The sequence below is a fragment of the Cynocephalus volans genome, chromosome 1, assembly GCF_027409185.1.
Source record: "Cynocephalus volans isolate mCynVol1 chromosome 1, mCynVol1.pri, whole genome shotgun sequence".
NCBI classification, from domain to species: Eukaryota; Metazoa; Chordata; class Mammalia; order Dermoptera; family Cynocephalidae; genus Cynocephalus; species Cynocephalus volans.
This window is the reverse complement of record NC_084460.1, coordinates 192,816,447-192,823,375: the sequence shown is the minus strand read 5'-3', so window position 1 is coordinate 192,823,375 and position 6,929 is coordinate 192,816,447. Positions and strand designations below refer to the sequence as shown.

Below are 6,929 nucleotides of genomic sequence, written 5' to 3'. Positions count from 1 at the left end.
TATATATACCACATTTTCCTTATCCAGTCATCTTTCAATGGACATTTATGTTGGTTCCATATCCTTGCTGTTGTAAATAGAGCTACAATGAACACGGGAGTGCAGGTATACCTTTGACATCATGATTTTCATTCCTTTGGGTATATACCTAGAAGTGGGACTCCTGGTTCGTATGGTAGATCTACCTGTAGTTGTTTTAGAAAACTCCATACTCTTTTCCATAGTGGTTGTGCTAATTTACAGTCCCACCATCAGTGTAGGAGGATTCCCTTCTTTCCACATCCTTGTCAGCATTTGTTATTCTCAGTCTTTTTGATAATAGCCAGTCTAACTGGGGTGAGATGATATCTCAATGTGGTTTTAATTTGCATTTCCCTGATGATTAGTGATGTTGAACATTTTATTTATTCATTCATTCACTCATTCATTCATTTATTTATTTATTCAACCGATATTTATTGGACATATGAAATGCGTCAGCCACTTTTCTAGGCACTTGGAATACTTTAGGGAACAAAACTTGCAAATTTTATGCCCACCTTAGCCTTTTGTTTTAGTGAGTGAGACAACAAATGGAGAGCTTAATCAGGAAATGACATGCTATATTCTAAATAGGCAAGTACTACGAAAATATACATACACATGTATATATTACACTGGGGCAGTGACTGAGGAATCTTCTGTTGTGGAGGGAAAACACTTGAGTGTAACTTTCTGGTGAATCCTCACATGGCGGTAGTAGATAGATGACCAGCAGTCCTTCTCTGGCAAAAGGAACACATATAGGGCTTCTCTCCTGTCTGGATTCTCTCATGAGCCCGCAGGTTGGTTTTGTGGCAGAAGGACTTTTCACACATGCTGCATGTGAAAGCTTCTCTCTTACTTGAATCATCTGATGCGTGTGAAGGTCTGAAGCTCGGACGAAGCCTTTGTGACACTCAGCACAAACAAATGGCCTCTCATTCCTGTGTCTTCTTTGGTGGGCTAATAAGTGAGAGGATATCTAAAGATATTGGGACATTCCTCACATCTGTATGATTTGAGGGCTCTGTCGAATCTTTCTTGGTACCCCTCACATGTGGAGTTTCTCTTCATGCTCTGGTGGATAGGGACAGGCTGAGGGGATATCTGGTCTGGCTTTGAGAGAAATCTTGGTTTAACCTCCTTAGGGACATTTTGATAAGCGACCATTCCTGGGACTCAGAGGTGTCCAGCCTTGCTCTGCTGGTATTGCGAGGGTTCTCATAAGAAGCATCTTCCTTTTCACGCCTAGTGCAGTTCCCTTGCTGGACAATATGAAGGGAAGATATTTGATTGCCTTGACTATTAACACTGTAATTTACTTGACACATTTTCAAAGAAATGTTTTGGCCATCTTCTTTATCTTTATCTCCTTGCCCTGTTTCTTGGGCAATATCTTGGGGAGTCTGGAAGGGTATTTTAATGTTCTCTTCTGTTGGGGTTTCTGCTAACAACTGTTTTGTGAGATGAACAATGACTTCTTTTAATGGCATATTCTCAGAAAAGAGGGCTTCCTGTCCCTGCATGTGGACATGAATGAAGACAGGTGGCTTCATACAATCATCAGTCAGTACTTCCATTAATTTCTCCAGATTTCTGCCATTCGATTATCATTTCTCTTTCAAAGTGGACCTGTCACTGCAGTGCCCACTAATCATAAACTGCTCTAGGACCAACTGAGAAATAATTTCATCTTTGCTGTGCTTTCATGGCTGCAGCCATAAGTGAAAAAACTCATTGAGTCTTTGTAGTTCCTGCCTCACAAATGAGTTATTGATGTATTGAAATGAGCTGAGCTCAATACAGTGTTTGAGCACTCAGAGATCCCCTCTTCCATCTCGACAGCAGGTCCTTGGGTTGGTTTAAACTCCAGATTTTTGACTCAAGATCATTTCTGAATGGTTCACATTGAAATGAGATTCTGAGCTCTAAAGCCATTCTTAGCAAGAGTTCTCAGAGAGATTCAACTTTGACAATTCAGTCTCTGCTGTCTGTGTCTCTGGGGATCTGTTTCAACAATTAGTAGATGCTTAAAGACTCGTTCTTGGTTGAACTTCAATCTGGGTAATCCTGGGCTGAATGCTAAACTGAACTGTGACTGCCTTTCTGCTCTGGGTTAATCTCATGATGTTGAATATTTTATAAACTACTTTTTGGCCATTTGTATGTCATTCTCTGAATAATTTCTATTCAGCTCTTTTGCCCACTTTTCAATTGGGTTGTTTGTTTGTTTTTTTTACCATGTAGTTGCTTGACTTCCCTGTATATTCTGGATAATAACCCCTGATCATATGTATAGTTGCAAATATATTCTCCCATTCTATAGGTTGTTGTTGCACTCTGTTGATTGTTTCCTTTGCTGTGCACAAGGTTTTTAGTTTGATAAAATCCCATCTGTTTATTTTTTCTTTTGTTGATTATGCTTGTGGGCTCTTATTCATAAAGTCTCAGCCTAGTCCTACTTCTTGAAGTATTTCCTCTCTGTTTTCCATTAGTAGCTTTATAGTTTCAGGTCTCATACTTAAGTCTTTATTCCATTTTGAATTCATTTTAGTATACTGTGAGAGGTGCAGGTCTAGTTTCATTCTTCTGCATATGGATATTCAATTTTTCTAGCACCATTTATTGGAGAGGCAAAAATTTCCCCAATGTCTGTTCCTGATGCCTTTGTCAAAATCAGGTGGCTGTAAATCTGTGGATTGATTTCTGGGTTCTCTGTTCTAGTCCATTGGTCTGCGTGTCTATTTTTATGTCACTACCATACTGTTTTGGTTACTATTGCTTTGTAGTATAATTTTAAGTCAGGCAGTGCTATGCCTTTGGCTTTATTTATTTTGCTCAGGATGCTTTGGCTATTTGGGGGAGTTTTGTTGTTCTGTATGAATGTTAAGATTGTTTTTTTCTGTATCTGTGAAGAATGTCACTGGTATTTTGATGGGGATTGCACTGAATCTGAAGATTGCTTTGGGTAGTATGGACATTTTCACAATGTTGATTCTTCTAATCCAAGAGCATGGAATGTCTTTCCATCTTTTTGTGTCTAATTTCTTTCAGTAGTGATTTGTAGTATTCATTATAGAGATATTTCCCCTCTTTGGTGAAATTGATTCCTAGGTATTTTATTTTGTTGGTGACTATTATAATGGGCTTACTTTGTTGATTTCTCTTTCTGTTAGTTTGCTATTAGAGAATATAAATGCAAATGATTTGGGGGCATTGATTTTGTATCCTGCAACATTATCAAAATTGTTAATCAGCTCTAAGAGTTTTTTTGATAGAGACTTCAGGTTTTTCCTTATATAGGATCATCTCATCTACAAATAGGAACAATTTGTATTTGTCTTTTCCAGTCTGGATGACCTTTATGTTTTTCTCTTGCCTGATTGCTCTATATAGTACTTCCAGTACTATGCTGAATAGAAGTGGTGAGATTGGGCATCCTTTTCTTGTTCCTGCTCTTAAGGGAAAAATCTTCAGCTTTTCCCCATTCAGCATGCTATGGGTGGTAGGCTCATCATAGATGGCTTTTACGGTGTTGAGATACTTTCCTTCTATACTTACTTTGCTGACAGTCTTTATCATGAAAGGATGTTGAATTTTGTTGAATGCTTTTTCTACATGTATCGAGATAATCATATGGTTTTTGTTCTTGATTTTTTGATGTGGTTTATCACATTTATTGACTTGCATATGCTGAACCAACCTTACATCCTTGGGATGAATCCCACTTGATTATGGAGTATAATTTTTTTGATATGTTGCTGTGTTATGATTGCTAGTATTTTGTTGACAATTTTTGCATCTATGTACATCAGAGATATTTGTCAGTAGTTTTCTTTTTTTGCTGTATTTTTGTCTGGTTTTGGTGTCAGTGTCACACTGGCCTCAAAGGATAATTTGAGAGTGAAGTCTCTTTTCAATTTTCTGGAATAGTTTAAACAGAATTGGTATTAATTCCACTTTAAATATTTGATAGAATTCAGCAGTAAAGCCATCTGGTCCTGGGAATTTATTTGTTGGGAGACTGATGATTACTGGTTCAATCTCATTGCTTCTTATTGGTCTGTTAAGGTTCTCTAATGTGTCCATAAATGTAGTCATTTCTCCCAGGTTTTCAAATTTGTTGGCATATAGTTGTTTGTAGTAGTCTGTAATGATATTTTTGTGGTATTTCTGTGGTATAAGTTGTAATGTCTCTTTTTTTATTTCTGATTTTTATTATTTGTGTCTTCTCTCTTCTTCTTTTTTTTTCTTTATACCTAGCTAACAGTTTGTCTATGTTGTTTATCTTTAGAAAAATCTTTTTGTTTCATTTAACTTTTGTATCATTCTTTGGGTCTCTGTATCATTTAGTTCTGCTGTGATCTTAATTATTTCTTTCTACCTACTAACTTTAAGATTATCTTGTTCTTTTTCTAGTTATTTTAGGTGTAGGGTTAGGTTGTTTACTTGAAGTATTTCTATTTTTTTTGATGTAAGCATTTATTGTATAAACTTCCCTCTTAGTACTACTTTTGCAGTATCCCATGTTTTGATATGATGTGTCTTTATATTCTTTGGTGTGTAGAAATTTTTTGATTTCTTGTTTAATTTCTTCTTAAACCCATAGGTCATTCAAGAGCCTGTTGTTTAATTTCCATGTATTTTTATAGTTTTCAGAATTTTTCTTGTTATTTATTTCTAGTTTTAATCCATGTGGCCTAAAACGTAATTGAGATGAATTTTTCTTTTTAAATCATAGAGACTTGATTTATGACCTAACATCTAATCTATCTTGGAGAATGTTCCATGTGCTGATGTGAAGAATGTATATTCTGTAGTTGTATGATTAAATGTTCTGTAGATACCTGCCAAGTCCAATGGGTCCAAGGCATAGTTTAAATCCTGTTTTTCTCTGTTGATTTTTTGCCTGGCGATATGTCCAATGATGAGAGAGGAGTGTTCGGGTCCCACACTATTATCATATTGGAATCTATCTTTTTCTTTAGGTCTAGTAATGTTTTCTTTGCATATCTGGGCTCTCCCATGTTGGGTGCAAATGTAATTATGACTGTTATGTCTTTTTGCTGGATAGATCCCTTTATCATTATACCATGGTCTTCTTTGTCTCTTTTTACAGTTTTTGGTTTAAAGTATCTTTTATCCAACACAAGAATAGCTATGCCTGTTCATTTTTGGTTTCCATTTGCATGGTATATATTTTTCCATCCCTCAGTATTAGCCTGGATGCATCTTTGCTGGTGAGATGAGACTCTTGAAGACAGCATACAGTTGGGTCTAACTTTTTGATCCATTCTGTCAGTCTGTGTCTTGAGTGGGAAATTTAATCCATTTACATTTAGGGCTCTTATTGAGAGGTATTATCTTCTTCCTAGCATTTTATTGTTTCTTGTTTATATGCTTTAAGTATCTTTTGTTCTTTTCTTACCCTTTTCTTATTCTTCCTCATGTTTTTGAGTAAAACACTCAAAAGAGTGCTTGAGATGGTAAGTTTTACCCTTTTTCTTTCTCATTGGCATTTGTATTCTACTAGTGTGTTTTGTTCCTTTTTGTGTATTTGGTAGTGATTATTGGGTTTTTTTGATTCCAGAAGTATTCCCTTGAGAATACCTTGCAGGGCTGGTTGTGTGGAAATGAACTCCTACAGTTTTTTTTTTTTTTTTTAATCTGGAAAATACACTATTTCTCCCTTATTTCTGAAGGATAGCCTTGATGGGTATAGTATTCTTGGCTTGCAGGTTTTTTTTGTTGTTGTTGTTTTCTTTTAGTATTTTGAGTGTATCCCATTTACTTCTTGCCTGTAAAATTTTAGTTGAGAAGTCTGCTGTTAGTCTGATATGGGCTCCCTTTTAAGTGACTTGACATATTTCACTTGCTGCTTTTAGGATTCTGTATTTGTCTTTGAGCTTTGCCATTTTGACTATAATGTGTCTTGGAGAGGATCTTTTTGTATTGAATCTATTTGGGGTTTTTTGAGATTCCTGGAACTAAAGGTCTGTGTCTCTCCCTGTACCTGGGAAGTTTTTCATTATTATTTAATTTAATACATTTACTATGCCTTTACCATCCTCTTCCCCTTCAGGATTGCCCATGATGTGGATATTTGTGCACTTAAGGTTATCTTCTAGCTCTCTTAGAATTTCTTCATATTTTAAAAACGTTTTTTCCTTTCTTTTTTTCTTTTTCCTGCCTAGGTTATTTCATAAAGACCATCTTTGATTTCAGAAATTCTTTCTTCCACTTGTTCTAATCTTCTGCTTAAGCTCTTGATTGTATTTTTTATTTAACTTAATGTTTCTTTCAGTTCCTAGAGTTCTGCTACATTCTTTTTTATGGAATTGATCTCTTTGTAAATTTCCTCCTTCATATCTTGGATATTTTTTCTCATTTCATTTTGTTGTCTAACAGACTCCTTTCTTATCTCATTCAGTTTTCGTAAGATAGTTATTTGGCATTCCTTTGTAGTCACTTCAGTGTTTCCTGTTCTGTGGGGTCTGGTACTTAAAAGTTTCTAAATTCCTTTGGCAGTGTCATATTTTCTGGATTTTTCATATTTCTGGTATTTCTACATTGATTTCTGGTCATCTGCTAGATCAGATGTATCTTCTATTACACTGCAGTGGACTTTTAGGAGAAAGACTTCTTCCTCTATTTCCAGGCCCCTTGAGTGACTTTCCTTGTATCAATGATGTCATATATGCAGTGGGCCACCTGAACGTTGGTTGTGGATGTTACTAAGGCAGCGAGCTGTCCTAGCAGCAGTAGTAGCTGTGGTGGTGGCTGTTGTGATCACCTCTGTTAAAACTGTGTGAAGTCTCTCTGCTGGTGGTAGCATGGGTTTCTCCCTTCCATACGTGCAGGGCAGGTGTGTGCAGTCACTGGCCAGGTTTTCTGCCTGCTTAGAGCTT

General features: G+C 36.3%; 1 pseudogene; it reads right to left on the bottom strand.

Moving 5' to 3' along the window:
- Window positions 1-651: 651 nt before the first annotated feature.
- LOC134367437 (zinc finger and SCAN domain-containing protein 4-like) lies at window positions 652-1,959 on the bottom strand (annotated as a pseudogene).
- Window positions 1,960-6,929: the final 4,970 nt, after the last annotated feature.